The 21,030-nt window shown below is 53.8% G+C and overlaps 1 protein-coding gene across 1 annotated transcript in view; it reads right to left on the reverse strand.

Moving 5' to 3' along the window:
* The window catches only part of ME2 (malic enzyme 2), a 41,903-nt gene extending 40,078 nt beyond the window's left edge, over positions 1–1,825 (reverse strand). Inside the window, exon 1 of the mRNA XM_077790203.1 lies at positions 1,691–1,825. The gene's annotated coding sequence lies outside the window, so the exon portion shown is untranslated. The remainder of the gene's footprint in view (positions 1–1,690) is intronic.
* Between the last annotated feature and the right edge of the window lie 19,205 nt (positions 1,826–21,030).

Genomic DNA, 21,030 nt, shown 5'->3' on the forward strand with positions numbered 1-21,030 from the left:
TCAGGTGAGAATTATTTCAGAACGCTTTCCAAAAAAGAGTATTTGTCAATTAGGGCAATTTACAGTACTGTCAGGCTTCTTGCAGCAGGAGCAGAAAGTAGGGCTGAATTGTTTGGTATTGGAGTTTTGGTTCGTAGCAGTCAGCATTTTTATACATTTATACTTTTATACATTTACTGACCTAAATATTCTAATTCTTAAGAACCAGGAAGTCCATTATCTTATGCTGTGGAAACCGCAGCAGCAGTATTTTTGGCCAAGTCTGACAAAACGTACTGACATACTTTATTTATTTTAATTTGTGTGACTAGGTGGGCTACTGGTGGTAAAGGCAAGGACAAAGACCTTATCCTAAAAGCCCTCAGAAGCACTCCAGGAATACGCAGGAATACTCATGCTGTATTCCAGAGAAGTGGCACGCCCCTGTGCTGGAGCTGCTCAACCCAGAAGCACAGATTTTTTTTGGGATACAGGCTGAGGAGTGGACAAGGATGTTCCCAACAACTGCTGCACTTAGAGATGGGAATTCTTCCTGGGAAAGCAACTCAGCACTGAGCACAGAGAAGCCAAGCAGCTCATTGCAGGTGAAGCGTACGCCTGCCAACCTCTTACAAACCTCAGCTTGTGCTTTAAAATGAAATAACCCGCTTGAATTACAGAAAAGCCTGAGAACCCATCCATGCACCACGAGCTAGCAGAGCCGCTTTGGTAGCGGGGAAGGCGCTGGCACCTCTCGTAAAGATGAGCAGTTAATTAGTACTCACTCACCACGCGCTCTGACAGCTCCCGTCTTAGTTTGCAGAGCAAAAAGCTCCAAACCCTGCCGGCACTCAAGCTGCTGACTCACGGGACACCGCACAGGATTATCAGAACTTCCCTCCTGCGACTGTAACACACGGTTTCTTCTAAAATACAGGCTCAGGTTAAATTTCTACAGATCTCACAGCGTTTAATAAGGCATTAGACGCTGCTGGCTGCACACGCACACGGGCCACCGGCAGAGCTGCACACCCCGCCCAGCTCCTTCAATTGCCCACGTAGAAAACCTCCCTTTGACGACCACTACTTTTAGGAATTACCAACACGAAGACACCAGATAATCGACATTTGGTGGTTTCCACCTAGGCTGGCGCAAGACCGTCCGTTTGCACGCCGCGCCGTTATCAGCGCGCTGCAATCCGGCTTGGCGTTTCTCCTGTGAACTGCGCGACTCTTTCCAAGGCACGACAGCCGGCTCGCTCGGACAACACCCCCCAGCCGGTGTTTTTTAGCGCAGCGTGCTCCGCCAGAGCAGCAGCCGGGAGGAGGCCAAACCCGGCAGCAACCCCGCGGCGCTTCCTGCTCCAAGGCCGCGCAGCCGCCCCGCTGCTTCCCCACTTGCACTCCGCGGGGGAGTCCGGGCAGGTCGGGCCCGCGGGGTGGGCTCGGCGTGTCGCCGTCCCGACAGGGTGAACACAGCCGCGGTGCCCCTCCGCGGGGCCCGGGGCTGCCCCCGCCGCAGGCCGAGCCGCGGGCCCCGCCGCGCCCCGCCGCCGCTTCGGCGCTGCCCCCGCGGCACACGGGGCAGCGCGGGCGGGCTCCATCCCTCCCCGCGCCCCGGCGGCCTCCCGCCCCTCGGAACGCCCCGCAAACACGGCGTTATAGAGAGGGAGAGGCCTGTGGTGCGCCGCCGCAGCTGTGTGGTGGTTACCAGAATGGGGTCTGCCTCCTCCTGCGGCTGCTGCCCGCCGAGCGATGCCGGCCGAGGACCTGTTCCTACGGAGCGAGAGCAGCGCCCGCCCGCCGGAGCTGCGTCCACCGCAGAAGCCGCCACTGAATGGAGCCGGCACCGAGGCGCCGGGGAGGGACACCCCGGGAGGCGGGTGTTGGCCGTGACTGACAGCTGAGGCAGCCAATAGAAGAGCAAGAAGTGCGCAGGCGACGGCGGCGTTTGGCCAATGAGCGCTTTACCCCGCCCCCGCAGGGGGGAAAGCGGGATGGGCGCGGCGGGGCGGGACCTGGCGCAGGTTAATTGGCTGGCGAGACAGCCAATCAGCGGCGAGGGGCGGGGCGAGGGGCGGGGCGGAGGGCGGTGGGAGGGAACGGGAGCGGGAGGGGGAACGGGAATGGAATGGGAATGGGGATGGGAATGGGGATGGGAATGGAAACGGGAATGGAAACGGGAATGGAAACGGGAATGGAATGGGGATGGAATGGGAATGGAAACGGGAATGGGGATGGGGATGGGGATGGGAATGGAATGGGAATGGGAATGGGAATGGGAATGGGAATGGGAATGGGAATGGGAATGGGAATGGGAATGGGGATGGGAATGGGGATGGGGACGGGGACGGGGATGAGAATGGGGATGGGAATGGAATGGGGACGGGAATGGAAACGGGAATGGGAATGGGAATGGGAATGGGGATGGGAATGGGAATGGGAATGGGAATGGGAATGGGGATAGGGATGGGAATGGGAATGGGAATGGGGATGGGAATGGGGATGGGAATGGGAATGGGAATGGGAATGGGAATGGGAATGGGAATGGGAATGGGAATGGGGATAGGGATGGGAATGGGAATGGGAATGGGGATGGGAATGGGGATGGGAATGGGAATGGGAATGGGAATGGGAATGGGGATAGGGATGGGAATGGGAATGGGAATGGGGATGGGAATGGGGATGGGAATGGAAACGGGAATGGAAACGGGAATGGAATGGGGATGGAATGGGAATGGAAACGGGAATGGGGATGGGGATGGGAATGGAATGGGAATGGGAATGGGGATGGGGATGGAATGGGAATGGAAACGGGAATGGGGATGGGGATGGGGATGGGGATGGGGATGGGGATGGGGATGGAAAGGGAATGGAATGGGAATGGGAATGGGAATGGGAATGGGAATGGGAATGGGAATGGGAATGGGAATGGGAATGGGAATGGCAATGGGAATGGCAATGGGGATGGGGATGGAATGGGAATGGAAACGGGAATGGGAATGGAATGGGAATGGGAATGGGAATGGGAATGGGAATGGGAATGGGAATGGGGATGGGAATGGGGATGGGGACGGGGACGGGGATGAGAATGGGGATGGGAATGGAATGGGGACGGGAATGGGAATGGAATGGGAATGGGAACGGGAATGGGAATGGGAATGGGAATGGGAATGGGAATGGGAACGGGGATGGAAACGGGAACGGGAATGGAATGGGAATGGGAATGGGAACGGGAACGGGAATGGGAACGGGAACGGGAACAGGAACGGGGATGGGGATGGGAATGGGAATGGGAATGGGAATGGGAATGGGAATGGGAATGGGAATGGGGATGGGAATGGGGATGGGGACGGGGATGAGAATGGGAATGGGAGTGGGAATGGGAATGGGGATGGGAATGGGAATGGGAATGGGAATGGGAATGGGGATGGGAACGGGGATGGGGATGGGAATGGGAATGGGAATGGGAATGGGATTGGGAATGGGGATGGGGATGGGAATGGGAATGGGGATGGGGATGGGAATGGGATGGGAATGGGATGGGAATGGGAATGGGAATGGGAATGGGAATGGGAATGGGAATGGGAATGGGAATGGGGATGGGAATGGGAATGGGGATGGGAATGGGAATGTGAGGGAATGGGAACTGGAATGAGTGTGAGGGGATGGGAAGTTCAGGAATGTGAGGTGATAGGCACTTTGGGAACATGAGAGGATGGGAACGGGAATATGAGAGGATGGGAATGGGAATGTGAGGGGATGGGAATGTGAGGAGCCGGGGTCTGTGATCCATAGGGAGCTTGGGTCTGTGAGAGGTCGGGGCTGTGAGTGCGGTGTGGCACCCAGGACTGTGGCTCCACAGGGACATCTCACTGGGGAGGAGGCTGAGGAGGAAAGGAAAAGCAGGAGGAAGGAGCAGAGAGCGGTGGCAGGGACATGGGGTCACTCCACACAGGTTCCCTGTGGCCATTGGACATGGGGTCACTCACACAGGTTCCTTGTGGCCATTGGACACGGGGTCACTCACACAGGTTCCCTGTGTCCATTGGACACGGGGTCACTCACACAGGTTCCCTGTGGCCTTTGGACACGGGGTCACTCACACAGGTTCCCTGTGGCCATTGGACACGGGGTCACTCCACAGAGGTTCCCTGTGGCCATTGGACATGGGGTCACTCACACAGGTTCCCTGTGGCCATTGGACACGGGGTCACTCACACAGGTTCCCTGTGGCCATTGGACACGGGGTCACTCACACAGGTTCCCTGTGGCCATTGGACACGGGGTCACTCACACATGTTCCTTGTGTCCATTGGACACGGGGTCACTCACACAGGTTCCCTGTGTCCATTGGACACGGGGTCACTCACACAGGTTCCCTGTGTCCATTGGACATGGGGTCACTCACACAGGTTCCTTGTGTCCATTGGACACGGGGTCACTCACACAGGTTCCCTGTGCCATTGGACATGGGGTCACTCCACACAGGTTCCTTGTGGCCATTGGACATGGGGTCACTCACACAGGTTCCCTGTGGCCATTGGACACAGGGTCACTCACACATGTTCCTTGTGTCCATTGGACACGGGGTCACTCACACAGGTTCCCTGTGGCCATTGGACACGGGGTCACTCACACATGTTCCTTGTGTCCATTGGACACGGGGTCACTCACACAGGTTCCTTGTGTCCATTGGACACGGGGTCACTCACACAGGTTCCCTGTGGCCATTGGACACGGGGTCACTCACACAGGTTCCCTGTGGCCATTGGACATGGGGTCACTCACACAGGTTCCTTGTGGCCATTGGACACGGGGTCACTCACACAGGTTCCCTGTGCCATTGGACACGGGGTCACTCCACACAGGTTCCCTGTGGCCATTGGACATGGGGTCACTCACACAGGTTCCCTGTGTCCATTGGGAATGGGGTCACTCACACAGGTTCCCTGTGTCCATTGGGAATGGGGTCACTCCACACAGGTTCCCTGTGGCCTTTGGACACGGGGTCACTCACACAGGTTCCTTGTGGCCATTGGACACGGGGTCACTCCACACAGGTTCCCTGTGTCCATTGGACATGGGGTCACTCACACAGGTTCCCTGTGGCCATTGGACACGGTGTCACTCACACAGGTTCCCTGTGGCCATTGGACATGGGGTCACTCACACAGGTTCCCTGTGGCCGTTGGACACGGGGTCACTCACACAGGTTCCTTGTGTCCATTGGGAATGGGGTCACTCACACAGGTTCCCTGTGTCCATTGGACACGGGGTCACTCACACAGGTTCCTTGTGGCCATTGGACATGGGGTCACTCCACACAGGTTCCTTGTGTCCATTGGGAATGGGGTCACTCACACAGGTTCCCTGTGTCCATTGGACACGGGGTCACTCACACAGGTTCCTTGTGGCCATTGGACATGGGGTCACTCCACACAGGTTCCTTGTGTCCATTGGGAATGGGGTCACTCACACAGGTTCCCTGTGTCCATTGGACACGGGGTCACTCACACAGGTTCCCTGTGTCCATTGGGAATGGGGTCACTCCACACAGGTTCCCTGTGTCCATTGGGAATGGGGTCACTCCACACAGGTTCCCTGTGTCCATTGGGAATGGGGTCACTCCACACAGGTTCCCTGTGTCCATTGGGAATGGGGTCACTCCACACAGGTTCCCTGTGGCCATTGGACACGGGGTCACTCCACACAGGTTCCCTGTGGCCATTGGACACGGTGTCATTCACACAGGTTCCCTGTGTCCATTGGACACGGGGTCACTCCACACAGGTTCCTTGTGGCCATTGGACACGGGGTCACTCCACACAGGTTCCCCGTGTCCATTGGACACGGGGTCACTCCACACAGGTTCCCTGTGGCCATTGGACACGGGGTCACTCCACACAGGTTCCCTGTGGCCATTGGACACGGGGTCACTCCACACAGGTTCCCTGTGTCCATTGGGAATGGGGTCACTCACACAGGTTCCCTGTGTCCATTGGGAATGGGGTCACTCACACAGGTTCCCTGTGGCCATTGGGAATGGGGTCACTCCACACAGGATCTTTGTGGCCATTGGACATGGGGTCACTCACACAGGTTCCTTGTGGCCATTGGACACGGGGTCACTCACACAGGTTCCCTGTGCCATTGGACACGGGGTCACTCCACACAGGTTCCTTGTGGCCATTGGACATGGGGTCACTCACACAGGTTCCTTGTGGAAGCTGCTCCCAGTGGCCAGGCCACCGAGCTGGATGCCCTGCATGGAACAGGGCTCCTGAAAACACGCAGGGCCACAGCGCTGAGGTGAGCCCTGCCTGGGGTACCCCTGCACTCCAACAGGAGGCTTGGCAGGAGTCATGGAGACAGCTAGAACCTCAGGTCAGCACTGAAACTGCAGCAGAAACCAGCAAAAACGTCTTTTCTCACAATAACGCTGTTTGTCCTCAGGGTGGTCCCACCTCCGTGGAGCTGACAGCACGGAGTTTAAAGAGGGAGAGTACAAGGTTTGAAACGTGACAGCTCAGCTCACCCCGGCCTTCATCTGCCTCCTCTCCTGCCCAAACCCAGATGTTTTCCAGTGCTGTAAGTTTTGAGACTGTCAATCACAGAATCCTGGGATGTTTGGGTTGGAAAGGACCTTAAATCTCATCCATGGGTGGGAAAGCCTCCCACCATCCCAGGCTGCTCCAAGCCCTGTCCCCTAGCCTGGGACACTTCCAGGGATCCAGGGACAGCCACAGCTGCTCTGGGCACCCTGTGCCAGGGCCTGCCCACCCTCCCAGCCAGCAATTCCTAATTCCCAATCTCCCATCTCACACTCCCCACTCTCTGTTAAAAAGAGAAAGTTTTATTTTAACGAGAACTTCTGCTAAGTAATAATTTCAATTCTCTGCCACCAGCACCATACACTGTTTAAATAGTTCGATGCACGAAGGAGCACCATGCATTTAAAAGAATCAGAGTCACTATAGTAACAGTATCAGATATGTAAACCACTTAATCAAAACCCCCTCTCCTAATTATAATTTTGAGGCCTGTCACGAGGAGCACATTCAGCTGCTTTCCCCCTCGCCTCCCCATTAGAAACGTTTCTGAACAATGCTGCTCTGCACCTATAAACAAAATAGATTGCAAAAATAACCTGCAAGGCCATGACTTTGTGCCGGGCTAAAAACAGCCCAGATTGGCAGGGAGAGCTGTCATTTCCACACGGAAATTCCACGCTGCCTTCCAGCCCCGCGTTGCCCCGTGGTGCCGGCTTGGTTCTTCCCCAAATCCAGGCTCCACACCTTTTTTTGGAGGCCTCTCCCATGTCTTTATCTCAGCACGGCCCCGGCTGCCGAGGGGGGCAGTGGGGCCATGGGATCACGGAACCATTTGATGGTTTGTCAAACCATAGGAAATGGAGAAAAATTGAGGGAAAAAAGGAGGTTCTCAGCAGAGAGACAAAAAACAAGAAAAATTGAGAAAAAAAAAAAGGAAGTTCTCAACAGAGAGACAAAAAACAAGAAAAACTGAGAAAAAAAAAGGAAGTTCTCAACAGAGAGACAAAAAACAAGAAAAATTGAGAAAAAAAAGGAAATTCTCAGCAGAGAGGCAAAAAACAAGAAAAACTGAGGGGGAAAAAGGAAGTTCTCAGCAGAGAGGCAAAACCAAGAAAAATTGAGGGTAAAAAGGAAGTTCTCAGCAGAGAGACAAAAAACAAGCGAAGGATGACCCTCACATCCAACCATGTCCCCAAGTGCCACATTCACACGGTTCAAGGGATGGGGACTCGCCACTGCCCTGGGCCAAGTGCCAGGGCTGGACAGCCCTTTCCATGGGGAAATTCCTGCTGGTTCCACCCTGAGCCTTCCCCGGCCCAGCCTGAGGCCGTTCCCTCTCCTCCTGTCCCTGTTCCTGGAGCAGAGCCCGACCCCCCGGCTGTCCCCTCCTGTCAGGAGCTGTGCAGAGCCACAAGGTCCCCCTGAGCCTCCTTTGCTCCAGGCTCAGCCCCTTCCCAGCTCCTCAGGAACTCTCCATTCCCTTCCCAGCTCCTCAGGAACTCTCCATTCCCTTCCCAGCTCCTCAGGAACTCTCCATTCCCTTCCCAGCTCCTCAGGAACTCTCCATTCCCTTCCCAGCTCCTCAGGAACTCTCCATTCCCTTCCCAGCTCCTCAGCCCCTCCTGGGGCTCCATCCCTTCCCCATCTCTGCCATCCCCTCGGTGTCTCTCTCGGTAGCGTCTGTCCCACTGCCTGTGCTGTCTGCTCCTTCCTCGGCCGGGCTTTACCCCACCTTTGGAGCTCACTCGGAGGTTTCCTGTGGCACAGGGAATGCTGCTGCTCTGCTGCTGCCCAGAGAAGAGCCCAGGGCCCCTGGAGCTGCCGGGCTCGGTGAAGCCGGCCAGCACGGAGCTGCCGTCCCCTGGCTGGGCTGGAGCCGCCCCATGGGTGCCGCAGTGACATTCCCCCCCTCTCAGCCCCCTAAATTATCAGGCTAGCCCAGGGATCCGAGGCTGTGAGGGGAGGAATGTCAGGAGATGGCAAAGATTCCCAAAAGAGGCTCTTACCCCAGATATGTTGGTTCAGCTCTCTTTATTCTGTGGTGTCCATGGGGAGAGCGGGGCACGAGAGCACGAACTGTGTTCTATTTCTCTTTAGGGTTGCCCCAGATTCGTGGCCATCTTCTGCTTGTTCTTTGTCTCTTTGCTGAGGAGAACTTCCTTTTTTTTTCCCAATTTTTCTCCATTTTCCATGGTTTGACAAAACATAGTGGTTGTAGCCACTTAATGCCTGATAAAGTACACAGAAGACTTTTGCTCCCCATCCCTGATATAGTTTTGACTCTCCTTTCCATAATATTTTCAGTTGTTCAAGTATCTTGTTTAAACTGTTGCCAGCAGCACTGGACCCTGAGTTCTTGCTTTTCCCGTCACTGATCCTTGATGCAAATAACTAAACTAAAACAATCTCTGTTCCAGTTGACAAAGCTGTCCTTTCATTCCTGCTGTGCTGCTGCACTGTCACTCCTGTAACCTCGCTGATAAAGCAGCTGTGTGGATACAGCTAATTCAGAACAAATAATTACTAATTGTTTAAGCAGACACGGGCTGACCGGGTGAAATTCAGGCCAGATTGAAGGAAGCAGGTCTTTACGGCGAGTAAATGTATTCAGGTAAATTATAGTGAGGGTAGCGAGTTTACTAATGAGGCTGGCCGGGGTTGCCCGGATCAGCACAGCACAGCTCGGATCAGCACAGCTCAGATCAGCCCAGCCCAGATTGGATCAGCACAGCTCGGATCAGCACAGCTCGGAGCAGCCCAGCACAGCTCGGATCAGCCCAGCACAGCTCGGATCAGCCCAGCACAGCTCGGATCAGCCCAGCACAGCTCGGATCAGCCCAGCACAGCTTGGATCAGCCCAGCACAGCTCGGATCAGCCCAGCACAGCTCGGATCAGCCCAGCCCAGCTCGGATCAGCCCAGCCCAGCTCGGATCAGCCCAGCACAGCTCGGATCAGTCCAGCACAGCTCGGATCAGCCCGACACAGCTCAGATCAGCCCAGCACAGCTTGGATCAGCCCGACACAGCTCAGATCAGCCCAGCTCGGATCAGCCCAGCTTGGATCAGACCAGCACAGCTCGGATCAGCCCAGCACAGCTCGGATCAGCCCAGCCCAGCTCGGATCAGCCCAGCACAGCTCGGATCAGCCCAGCACAGCTCGGATCAGCCCAGCCCAGCTCGGATCAGCCCAGCACAGCTCGGATCAGCCCAGCACAGCTCGGATCAGCACAGCTCAAATCAGCACAGCTCGGATCAGCCCAGCACAGCTCGGATCAACCCAGCACAGCTCGGATCAGCCCAGCTTGGATCAGCACAGCTCGGATCAGCCCAGCCCAGCTCGGATCAGCCCAGCCCAGCTCGGATCAGCCCAGCCCAGCTCGGATCAGCCCAGCACAGCTCGGATCAGCCCAGCCCAGCTCGGATCAGCCCAGCACAGCTTGGATCAGCCCGACACAGCTCAGATCAGCCCAGCTCGGATCAGCCCAGCTTGGATCAGACCAGCACAGCTCGGATCAGCCCAGCACAGCTCGGATCAGCCCAGCCCAGCTCGGATCAGCCCAGCACAGCTCGGATCAGCCCAGCACAGCTCGGATCAGCCCAGCACAGCTCGGATCAGCCCAGCCCAGCTCGGATCAGCCCAGCACAGCTCGGATCAGCCCAGCACAGCTCGGATCAGCCCAGCACAGCTCGGATCAGCCCAGCACAGCTCGGATCAGCCCAGCACAGCTCGGATCAGCCCAGCACAGCTCGGATCAGCCCAGCACAGCTCGGATCAGCACAGCTCAAATCAGCACAGCTCGGATCAGCCCAGCACAGCTCGGATCAACCCAGCACAGCTCGGATCAGCCCAGCTTGGATCAGCACAGCTCGGATCAGCCCAGCCCAGCTCGGATCAGCCCAGCTTGGATCAGCCCAGCACAGCTCAGATCAGCACAGTACAGCTCGGATCAGCACGGCAGCTGGCACTGGCCTCTCCTGATCGCCCAGGATGTGCCGAGCCGGGTCTGGCAGCCTTGGTGCGAGCAGAGCAGGCTCGAAAATCACCGAAACCGCCAATTTCACCCCAATTTGAGGGTCCCCGGGGGTCGCTGAGCCCAGTGAAGCTGCAAAGAAGGAATTCATTCTAGGAGAAAGGAGAATGAAGGAAGTTCATTCTGGAGGAAAGAATGAAGGAAGTTCATTCTGGAGAAAGGAGAATGAAGGAAGTTCATTCTGGGAGATAGAAGAATGAAGGAAGTTCATTCTGGAGGAAAGAATGAAGGAAGTTCATTCTGGGAGAAAGGAGAATGAAGGAAGTTCATTCTGCAGAACGGAGAATGAAGGAAGTTCATTCTGCAGAAAGGAGAATGAAGGAAGTTCATTCTGGAGGAAAGAATGAAGGAAGTTCATTCTGGAGAAAGGAGAATGAAGGAAGTGCATTCTGGAGGAAAGGAGAATGAAGGAAGTTCATTCTGCAGAAAGGAGAATGAAGGAAGTTCATTCTGCAGAACGGAGAATGAAGGAAGTTCATTCTGGAGGAAAGAATGAAGGAAGTTCATTCTGGAGAAAGGAGAATGAAGGAAGTGCATTCTGGAGGAAAGGAGAATGAAGGAAGTTCATTCTGGAGGAAGGAGAATTAAGGAAGTTCATTCTGGGAGAAAGAAGAATGAAGGTAGTTCATTCTCGAGGAAAGAATGAAGGAAGTTCATTCTGGAGAAAGGAGAATGAAGGAAGTTCATTCTGCAGAAAGGAGAATGAAGGAAGTTCATTCTGGAGAAAGGAGAATGAAGGAAGTTCATTCTGGAGGAAAGAATGAAGGAAGTTCATTCTGCAGAACGGAGAATGAAGGAAGTTCATTCTGGAGGAAAGAATGAAGGAAGTGCATTCTGGAGGAAAGAATGAAGGAAGTTCATTCTGGAGAAAGGAGAATGAAGGAAGTTCATTCTGCAGGAAAGGAGAATTAAGGAAGTTCATTCTGGAGGAAAGAAGAATGAAGGAAGTTCATTCTGGAGGAAAGGAGAATGAAGGAACTTCTCCTCCTGCATTTCATCCTACACGTGTGACCAGCTGAACCTCAAAATCCAGCTTCTCCTCTGGGGGGGGCTGACATTAAAACACTGAAACATTTAGGCTGGAAAGCACCAGATCGAGGGTATATCGTGGTGAGTTTTTATATCCCACACAAAGGGTAAAGGACAGAAATCCTTTGCATCAATTGTTTATTTTATCACTTCACAGAATGCGCAGGTAGCTGGATTTGGGACAGTGTCAGATGTCTCAGCTATGAGGCATCAGAGACACTTACAAAAGCTCTGTTATAAAGCCAGCTTTGGCACTTACTCAGAAACCCTTCTGCAGTTTAAATCACAGAGAACCTAACTCAATCAAGATTTAATCAATGATGCTGTGAAACGAAGCACTGACCTAGACCCTCATTCATGGAGAAAACTTCCAAAGCCTCAAGGTAAACCAGAGACCACAGAGGTGTGAAATGGATTGTAGAGATTGTAGTGTGTCACATGGGTGAGAAATTTAGTTTTTAGGATTTTTAGTATGTTATAGAAGGGTTCAAGATGGAGGGTACAGGGTGTTGTCTCGAGTTCCTTTCTTCTCTCTTCTTCTTCTTGGGTTTGGGTCATATCTTGTAATTGGGTAGGAAAATCTCCCAGGGAAACACTGACCTCGACCCTCATTCATGGAGAAAACTCCCAAAGCCTCAAGGAAAACCAGAGACCACAAAAGTGTGAAATGGATTGTAGGGGTTGTAGATAGTCGTGTAGTATGTCACATGGGTGAGAAATGTAGGTTTTAGGATTTTTAGTATGTTATAGAAGGGTTCAAGATGGAGGGTGCAGGGTGCTGTCTTGAGTTCCTTTTTTCTTTCTTATTGCTCCTTCTTGGGTTTGGGTGGTATCTTGTAATTGGGTAGGAAAATCTGCATTGTGGGTCTTTAGGGGTAATTTATTGGGTTAGAAAGGGAAATAATCCAGGTGTCACTCCTTAATTGGGCACTTTAATTTGGGATTAGACTCAAAAGGCCTCGCAGCACGAGGCCCTTGGCCGTTTTTGTGCTGTTTTCACACAAGCAAGGTCTGGGCGCAGACAGCGTGCTGAGGTCTTGATAAGATACCAACAAACAGAAGCTGAAGACAGAAAAGGTGCTGTGCGTCTGCTGTTCCTGGCACAGAGCTGCCCCAGGAGGGTTTCCCCTGCCAGGGGAGTCGCCCAGCGCGGGGCACAGACTCACACCCGGGTGGGATCACGCCTGGCACAACTTGGTGCTCTCATCTAGCACGGTCCAGGGCTCGCAGCTGCAGGGTGCTGCGCTCCCTCTGCGACTCTGCCAGCAGAGCCTTCACCACGGCCAGCCTCAGCCCCCGGCGAGGCCAGGCTCTGCTGCAGCCCAAAACCTGGGGAACTCTCAGAACTGTAAGCCAAAGCTTAGAGTTAAACACAGAATTTGGTCTGAGACCTTGGAAAACGCTCCCGCACTTAAGCACTAAAAGCAAGAATGCAGATTTATAGTTTAAGGCAGACACGTTGAGCTAAGTAGAAGAAAGTTTAGAGTTTAAGATACAGAAAAAACAAAAGTAGTTATGGAGGTGAACAAGGAATTTAGAATGCACTGCTGTAGGTTTGTGTGCCATAACATGGTTGGCTAAGAAAGCTCACACTGTAGCATGAGTCCATAAGATGAAATATTTAAGGATTAGGTCAAAAGCATAAATATCCTTGTTGGCAGTGTTTTATTGGTCAATAACTCCTTCAAAGGTCTTGTGACTTTGGGTCTTGTGGCATCCTGAACCATGCAGTGTTAGAAATGAGACATTTGACTCAGCCAATATATCAAGCAGCAATTCAATGTATTAATTAATATGGTAACGTATGAGCAAAGACAGCTCTGGGTGCAGTGGTGGGGGTTTTCCCCTCCCACTGCACACCCATTGTTGGCTTGCTGGTATTTACTGATCATATTCATGCATATTCATAGGCTTTTCTCAGTGTCTACGACAGCTTTCGCAATTTCCACTTCTACCTTTTAACGCCACAATTCTATACTCCAGGATCGTAAATCTATGATGGTGATGGCTGGTTGCTTTCCAGTTTCTGTGCTCTGTTGTGATCTATTCCGGGTTTCAATATCCTGGAATGTACATCCCAGGATGTGTGTGCTGGTGGTGGGGTCCAGCCTCTGTTTTCTGGGATCATTAATCTGTGGTAGTGATGTCCAGCTTCCCCTTTCAAAATCATGTATTGACAATCTTGATATCCATTTTCCTTGTTTTCTTAGGATCATTAATCTATGGTAGTGATGTCCAGCTTCCCTTTGGAAGTTATTAATCAGCAACCTTGATGTCCATCTTCCTTCTCCAGGAGTTTGAGATAGGGTCACTTCCCTTTCTCTTCAAATCCTTTGTACATTCTAAAGCTACAGTTTAAAATCCTTAGTACTAAGCAACATTCTAAAGTTATAATTCAAATACTCCTATTACAAAACAGTTTAAGATTTATAACTGTTATTTGCAAACAAAAGATTGGTCCAAAAGCCTTCTTCCATGCTTTCCTTGGTTGTTTGTTAGAACTCATCTTTATAGCTGTCCCAAGGCCGTGTTCCACACATTTCACAATTACAACTACACAAGGCTGCCTTTGTTTACCTGGCACAAAGCACAGCCTTGCATTGCACGTGCAGTGAAGATGTGAGCCAAACTCACCCTTCCTGCCTGGGCAGGAGATAAGAAAAATCACACACTCAAAAACAACTCGGAGGTGCTGCCTGAAATTCCTTCCAAAAACAACTCGTAGGCCCTGCCTGAAATTCCTTCTGGAATTCTCACAGGCCTGGAGCAGGACAGCAGCCGGGGTGTGTTTCCTGGCTGATGTGCTCAGGAGGGTGAGTCCATCAGGAGGGCTGTTCCCCAGCCCCACTGCTGCCCCACAGCTCACGGGAACAGCAGCTGCACTTGCTGCTTTCGGGATATTCACTTCTCAGAGTGCTGACAGAGGCACAGACCACAAGGCATCCTGCTTTTTCAGCTTCTGATAAACTCCTGTGGATGAGACCTGTCCATCTGGGGAGATGCAGAGCTCCGAGAGCTCCAGCACCAGGCTACTGCTCAAAAGAGATGTCCTCTTCTCATTTTGAGCTCCTCCAAGAGGTCATGCGTTGCTGTCTGTAAGACCAAAAGCAGCTTGCAACACAAATTTTTAATATTGTTATAAATTGTGAGCCCCTTGGGTTTTAAAAGCAGGTACACCCATCAGCTCAGTCCCATGCGGAGAGAGGAACGTGGTTCATCCCTTCTGCTGCCCTTGTCAGAGGGGACACTGAACTGAGCTGAGGATGGGAACTTATGTTCTTCAGCCACACTGATACAACCCAGGAGGCCTGGCCAGTGCAGGCTCGGGTCTCCAGAAATGGCAAAATTTCCTTTTCTGTTCTAACATCTTCTGCCAAAACACCAACCCGAACAAGCGAAGCGCACGGCCACTCGCATGCAGGCAGCAAAACTGGCTTAAATGACTTTGCCGACCTTCCTGGGGAGGATGTGCTGGAATTCTTCGCTGGAGAAAACCTGCCAGACGCAATTCAGCAGGGCTGGACACCTCCTGGGTTTCCTCACAGGAGTGGGGAGCACTCAGCACCTGCAAACCCAGACCTACACCTGCTCCTCGCAGCTTATCCCAGTGTCAGCGTTCAGGAACACACAGAATAATCACAGGATATGATCATCTGCAGGTGCTTTTATTGAGAGCTCTGGGAGTCAGGGTACAGACCCAAATCTGACTCTGACATGGCTTTCGAGCTGAATGTATTTTATAGTCTATCCTTATATAACTTATATATTTATTTGCATATTAATTATTAAATTTACATTGTTCAGGAACACAAATAATCACAGGATATCACTATCTGCAGGTGATTTTATTGAGAGCTCTGGGAGTCAGAGTCCAGACCCAAATCTGACCCTGACATGGCTTTCGACCTGAACCTATTTTATATTCTATCCTTATATAACTCACATATTAATTATTAAACTTATATTGTTCTGTTGTATACATTGACATGAGTTTCTCGTGATCTTTATTGGGTCCCTGACCACAGTTTCTCATTATTATTATTCTTACATGTAACTCACATATTAATTGTTAAACTTCTATTGTTCTATCATATTCATTGACATGAGTTTCTCGTGATCTTTCTCAGGTCACTGACCAGAGTTTCTCATGATTATTCTTATGATTAAACAGTAATTATATTTAATTACTAACCAACCATCACATCTAACAATTATATCACTTATGATGTACCAGCTACACAGTGCAGTTCTATCAAGCACAAGTTCTCCATGTGCTTAGCGTGTTCATTATTCCAGGGCCTGCGGAGCTGATTTTTCCTTTTAACCCTAAATCCCCGTGATTTTAAAACCCTTTTACCATCACCAGCAGGTGTGATCCCATTATTGTTCCTGGGTTTCCTCACAGGAGCGGGGAGCACTGAGCACCTGCAAACCCAGACCTACACCTGCTCCTCGCAGCTTATCCCAGCAGGTGTGATCCCATTATTGTTCCCAGCAGGGGGAAAAGCTCGGTGTCAAATCCTGGACCACCACTGCACCTTCCTGCAAATCTCCTGTGCCTCACAGGCGCTGGAAGTGGAAGCTGCTGGAGGATGTCAGGTGAGAGCAGGGTGCCACCACCTTGGGGTGACCTGTGGATAACCAGCAGCGGATGGGAAAGCAGGAACCCAGGTCTGATGAGTTTCCCTGCAGAGGGCAGCCTGTCCTTGCTCTGAAATCAGTTTTAGGCAGGGAAACACGGCTGTTCCCACCTGCCAGCAGCCTGGAAAGAGCTGCCTTGTGGAGGGCTGGAGGGTGTTGCCACTTCAGCTGGAAACAGGCACTCCCTGAGTGTGGGAACCCAGGGCTTCCCTCTGGATGCCCTGGGACCCTGGCAGGGCTCAGGAACCCATGGACAGAGATCACAGACAGTGTCTCTGGGGGCTCTGAGAGGGGGGAGAGAAGAAGAAGAAGACAGCAGACAGAGAGGATGTCAGGGTGTGTGTGTGCCTCTGCCTTAATACTGAGCAAACCACAGCAAAACAGAACATAATCTGTTAGATAACTCGCAATAAACTGCCTTGAGACCGAACAGCAAGAGCCTGCACAGTTTTTCTTTGGAAGCACGGGTGGGAGGAGGAATTTCACCACCACATGGGACCCCAGAGCAAGGCCGGGGCTCCCACAGGAGCCGAGTGCGAGCACAGTGATGCTCCTGTGCAGCTCCAGCAGTGCAGGCAGGCTGTGTCGCTGCTGGGGGAGCAAATCCCAGCGGCAGACAAGAGCAGGGAGCAGCTCAGCCTTTGCTGGCAGCTCCTGTGTTGCAGGGATGTAATTTGGAGAGACAGGTCCCTGCTGCGGGAGCAGCCCCTTGCCCAGAGGTGACAAAAAGCTCTGCCCACATCTGGCTCTGGTGGTGGTGTGAAACGCCACTCGCTGCCTCTGCAGACACGGGACTCACAGCCAGAGGAACACACCAGGGTCTTCCCTGGTTAAATATTTCAGCGTGCTGCTCAGCAGCTCAAGGCTGACACTTCTGCCTCCGCAGATTTTGGTTCCCATTTATTTACCCATGGAGGCCAAGGGATGGCACAGCCTGAGGATTAAGGGGTTGAGGGTTATGGGTGTTGTATGTATGTTGTATGTATGGATGTTATGTTGAGGGTTAAGGGGTGACACAGCCAGCCCCCCAGCTCTCTGCCATGTTCCTGTCCCCACACAGCCTGTCTGAGGGTTAAGGGGTGATACAGCCAGCCCCCCAGCTCTCTGCCATGTCCCTGTCCCCACACAGCCTGTCTGAGGGTTAAGGGGTGACACTGCCAGCCCCCCAGCTCTCTGCCATGTCCTCACACAGCCTGTCTGAGGGTTAAGGGGTGACACAGCCAGCCCCCCAGCTCTCTGCCATGCCCCACACAGCCTGAGGGTTAAGGGGTGACACAGCCAGCCCCCCAGCTCTCTGCCATGTCCCCACACAGCCTGTCTGAGGGTTAAGGGGTGACACAGCCAGCCCCCCAGCTCTCTGCCATGTCCCCACACAGCCTGTCTGAGGGTTAAGGGGTGACACAGCCAGCCCCCCAGCTCTCTGCCATGTCCCTGTCCCCACACAGCCTGAGGGTTAAGGGGTGACACAGCCAGCCCCCCAGCTCTCTGCCACGTCCCTGTCCCCACACAGCCTGTCTGAGGGTTAAGGGGTGACACAGCCAGCCCCCCAGCTCTCTGCCACGTCCCCACACAGCCTGTCTGAGGGTTAAGGGGTGACACAGCCAGCCCCCCAGCTCTCTGCCATGTCCCCACACAGCCTGTCTGAGGGTTAAGGGGTGACACAGCCAGTCCCCAGCTCTCTGCCATGTCCCTGTCCCCACACAGCCTGTCTGAGGGCTAAGGGGTGACACAGCCAGCCCCCCAGCTCTCTGCCATGTCCCCACACAGCCTGAGGGTTAAGGGGTGACACAGCCAGCCCCCCAGCTCTCTGCCATGTCCCTGTCCCCACACAGCCTGTCTGAGGGTTAAGGGGTGACACAGCCAGCCCCCCAGCTCTCTGCCATGTCCCCACACAGCCTGTCTGAGGGTTAAGGGGTGACACAGCCAGTCCCCAGCTCTCTGCCATGTCCCCACACAGCCTGTCTGAGGGTTAAGGGGTGACACAGCCAGCCCCCCAGCTCTCTGCCATGTCCCCACACAGCCTGAGGGTTAAGGGGTGACACAGCCAGCCCCCCAGCTCTCTGCCATGTCCCTGTCCCCACACAGCCTGTCTGAGGGTTAAGGGGTGACACAGCCAGCCCCCCAGCTCTCTGCCATGTCCCCACACAGCCTGTCTGAGGGTTAAGGGGTGACACAGCCAGTCCCCAGCTCTCTGCCATGTCCCCACACAGCCTGTCTGAGGGTTAAGGGGTGACACAGCCAGCCCCCCAGCTCTCTGCCATGTCCCTGTCCCCACACAGCCTGTCTGAGGGCTAAGGGGTGACACAGCCAGCCCCCCAGCTCTCTGCCATGTCCCCACACAGCCTGAGGGTTAAGGGGTGACACAGCCAGCCCCCCAGCTCTCTGCCATGTCCCCACACAGCCTGTCTGAGGGTTAAGGGGTGACACAGCCAGCCCCCCAGCTCTCTGCCATGTCCCTGTCCCCACACAGCCTGTCTGAGGGTTAAGGGGTGACACAGCCAGCCCCCCAGCTCTCTGCCATGTCCCCACACAGCCTGAGGGTTAAGGGGTGACACAGCCAGCCCCCCAGCTCTCTGCCATGTCCCCACACAGCCTGAGGGTTAAGGGGTGACACAGCCAGCCCCCCAGCTCTCTGCCATGTCCCCACACAGCCTGTCTGAGGGTTAAGGGGTGACACAGCCAGCCCCCCAGCTCTCTGCCACGTCCCTGTCCCCACACAGCCTCTCCTGCTGCTCCCGGGAGCCACGGGGCAGCTCCCCTGGGTGCTGGTGGCACTCAGGGTGCTGGGGCACAGCTCTGGAGGCAGCAGTGGGATGAGATGTTCACGGCTCAGAAACAGCACCGGCCATGCACAGGCAATGTGAGCCTCTGATCTGCTGCTAGTTTTGGGCAGAAAAGCCGATTCCTCTGCATCCTTTTGTAGGAAGGGGTGGTGAGCTGTCCGGGCTGTGGGACACGGAGCTGCTCAGCAGGCTGAGTTAGTGGCAGGAGCACCCCAATGTGCAGCCTTGTTCTGCTGCACTGACACACTGCTGGGTCTGCAATGAATAAACATCCATGCCATCTTCTCTGGAGAGAGAGGATTTTCTTCTTCCTTCCTTTCACAGAGGACACCTCCATGGGATACACAAGGAAATCTGGAGGCCCCTCCAATTAGTATTTAACTGTTCCCAGGAGGGCTCTCTCTGCTCTGTGGACCTCCCTGAGGACTGTGTGCCTACAGCGGGCAGACAGCAGCAGCACAAGTGCCCCTCTTGCCCAGCTTTCCTCACACCCAGCTGTGCCCAAGGGTTGGCTCTGGAGCCCGAGGAGATGTCCTCAGGCAGGGCTCTGCTGTGCCCCTGCAGGGACTGCGCTGGGGGCTGAGCAGTGTTCCTGGGTAGGATGCCAGTGCTGCCCGTCCACACTCATCCCCGACATCCAGCTCCGTAGAAACGTGGGCTGCCTGCTCGGGGATGGAGTAACTCCAGTATCAACCACCTCCAGCAAGCCGGAAAAGCAGGCAGCTTGTATGAGCAGAGCTCAGATCCTCGGTGCATTTTACTTGTGGTCCACTGGCCTCTTGTCTGTTTTATCCCTACAGCAGTCAGAGGAGTTCTGATGGAGGAATTCCCACCTCTTGGGGAGAAGGAGGGCGAGAAGATGTGGTTGACCGTTGTCACGAGAGGGCAAGGAGGAGCTGTGAGGTTGGAAACAAACCCTCCCAGTCTGGATCCTGATCCAGGGCCTGCCAGGTGCTCAGCACACGGAACACTTGTCTGTGTGCACACACACAGAGGTGGGTCCTGCTGTGCCTGGCTGAGTCCTGGCCTTGCACACCAAGTGTTTTAGGGAAGGACTTACCTGGATAACTGCTTCCCAGTGCCCAGCTGCCCATGGGCACAGGGATTTGCAGAACACTTTGGGCTGAAAGCATTTTCTTCCCTCCCTGCACGTCGCTGCTCCCTGGGGAAATGTCACTGCCTGTGTGCTGGTGAATGGTTGCAGGAGAGGGGTCATGGATCAATGGAACAGTTATTCATTGATACCTCTGTCGAAGACCCCAGAATCGGAATCAGAATCTGGCCTGGGAACAGAGCTTGGGAAAGTGGCTCTGTGTCTAGGCTTGGGAAACTCTGCAAGGTCTGTCTAGGCCTGGGAAACGGAGCAAGGTGGGAATGAGAGAATAAGGATGAGCACATCCTTGGAGATATGCTTGTACAAGAACAGGCTGTGTGACAAGATATGCCCAGAGAAGATGGGATGTACCACAATGATGTGACTAGAGATGAGAAACTTGGCTTGAGGAACCTGGCTATGGTTGTAAATGCACGTAGGCTAAACAGGACAAAGACCTTTGTGAAACCAATGAGAGCTGCTGCTGACTTTGCTTGTAGCAAACCCCACATAAACTGACAGGATTTTTGCATAAACGAAGCTTGCTTATCAATCACGCTGATTGTGCTTGCCTTCCCTCCTGTGGGTCTGCAGGTGGGAGTCCTCCCTGCATGTCACTGTTCCCTGGGGAAATGTCACCATCCCTGGGTCCCTGGGAGCCATGTCACCGTTCTCTGGGGAAATGTCACCATCCCTGGGCTCTAAGGTGGGAGCCATGTCACCATTCTCTGGGGAAATGTCACCATCCCTGGGTCCCTGGGAGCCATGTCACTGTTCTCTGGGGAAATGTCACCATTCCTCAGGTCCCTGGGAGCCATGTCACCGTTCCCTGGGGAAATGTCACCATCCCTGGGTCCCTGGGAGCCTCCAGGAGCTGTGGCACTGAGCTGGTGTGACGGGACACTCCTCACCGAGCGCTG

The sequence above is a fragment of the Lonchura striata genome, chromosome Z (assembly GCF_046129695.1).
Source record: "Lonchura striata isolate bLonStr1 chromosome Z, bLonStr1.mat, whole genome shotgun sequence".
NCBI classification, from domain to species: domain Eukaryota; kingdom Metazoa; phylum Chordata; class Aves; order Passeriformes; family Estrildidae; genus Lonchura; species Lonchura striata.